This window comes from Mandrillus leucophaeus, unplaced genomic scaffold (genome assembly GCF_000951045.1).
Source record: "Mandrillus leucophaeus isolate KB7577 unplaced genomic scaffold, Mleu.le_1.0 Scaffold14, whole genome shotgun sequence".
Lineage (NCBI taxonomy): Eukaryota > Metazoa > Chordata > Mammalia > Primates > Cercopithecidae > Mandrillus > Mandrillus leucophaeus.
The window spans coordinates 752,702-754,470 of NW_012101365.1; the positions used below are offsets into that span (position 1 = coordinate 752,702).

General features: G+C 37.1%; 1 protein-coding gene across 3 annotated transcripts in view; it reads right to left on the minus strand.

The window, feature by feature from the left end:
• EPS15 (epidermal growth factor receptor pathway substrate 15) overlaps positions 1-1,769 on the minus strand; it is a 125,428-nt gene that overhangs the window by 73,762 nt on the left and 49,897 nt on the right. The gene's annotated exons all lie outside the window — the stretch shown is intronic.

A 1,769-nucleotide genomic window follows, 5' to 3' on the forward strand; every position in this document is an offset into this window, starting at 1 on the left:
GGCCTCCCAAGATGCTGGGATTACAAGCATAAGCCACTGTGCTTGGTCTAGTTCAGCTATAAAATATTTTAAAAGAATGTTACCTGCAGATCTAAAGTAATTTTGTTAGTTTGAAAATATAATCTATTGAACCGGGCAAAGTGGCTCATGCCTGTAATCCCAGCACTTTGGGAGGCTGAAGTGGGTAGATGACCTGAGGTCAGGAGTTCGAGACCAGCCTGGCCAACACAGTGAAACCCCATCTCTACTAAAAACACAAAAAATCAGCTGGGCGTGGTGATGGCCGCCTGTAACTCCCGCTACTAGGGAGACTGAGGCAGGAGAATCACTTGAACCCGGGAGGCAGAAGTTGCAGCAGTGAGCTGAGATGGCGCCATTGCACACCAGCCTGGGAAGCAAGATTAAAACTCCATCTCAAAAAAAAAAAAAAGAAAGAAAGAAAGAAAAAACAATCTATTATAAATTCCTTACTTTGTTCATAAAGTTATTATACAGGTTTATATAACAATATGCTGGTCCCAAAAGCATGTTTTAAATCCTAGAGGGAAAAAAGTTTTTTTCTTTCCCTTTAACTAAGTATGTTCGAGAGTGGGATTAGGAAAAATATGTTATCTATCCCCATCAGTAAATACTGTAGTCATATTCCCCACCCTCCCTCATACACCAAAGAAAAATCTTCTTTATCTACTTCATGTCTCTAATAATATCTTTAAAGCCAGATGTAATTTTGATGTCTTTTATTGTAAATCCAGGGACAAAAAATGCAATTTATCTTAAAAGGGTCACATAATATAAGAAAATGTCTAGGACATGATACTAAGCTTTAAAAGCTGAATACAAAGGCATATACAATATGATCACAAATTAATACAAAGAAATTTATACATATTTGTAGAAAATACAGCAAAATGTTACCAATAGCTCTCTCTAGAAAGGCCTTTTACATCTTTTTCATACTTTTCTTTATTTTACAAATTTACCATGAATCCATGTTACTTTTATAATCAGAAAATGTCAAGTTTGCTGTTTTTTAAGTATCACATTGCTACCAATATAAAATATAAAAATACCAATATAAAAATATTCTGATGTGACTAAATTTTTATGTAAGAACTACCAATAATAGAATCAATGCTGGTTTCCTTTAATATTTTTAGTGAGCCATTTAAACACAACCTCAAAAGACAGGCTTATGTAAGAGGAAGGCAAATAAACAAACCAATATAATATTTACTTCTTTCTGCCCTTTCTCTCCCAAAGAGCAAACACATTCATTCAAATTTCCCAGTCCCACTCCCTTATTTCTTAGCTGCAGTAAAAATCTACATAGTAATACAAAACTATAGGACTTAAAGGAAAGGCTCCTGAGGAAATACCTAACATTAGTGAGAAACTTCAAGCTGGATAGATGTCCATATTAAAATTCATTATAATTAATGTCTCTCTATGTCTATTTCTAAATATGAAAAAAGGTCTATAAAAATTCCAGGCCAGGCACGGTGGCTCACTCCTGCAAACCCAGCACTTTGGGAGGCTGAGGCAGGAAGATCATCTGAGGTCAGAAGTTTGAGACCAGCCTGGCCAAATGGAAAAACCCCATCTCTACTATAAATACAAAATTAGCTAGGCATGGTCGCAGATGCCTGTAATCCCAGCTACTTGGAAGGCTGAGGCAGGAGAATCGCTTGAACTTGGGAGGCAGAGGTTGCGGTGAGTCGAGATTGTGCCATTGCACTCCAGCCTGGGCAACGAGAGTGAAACTCTGCCTC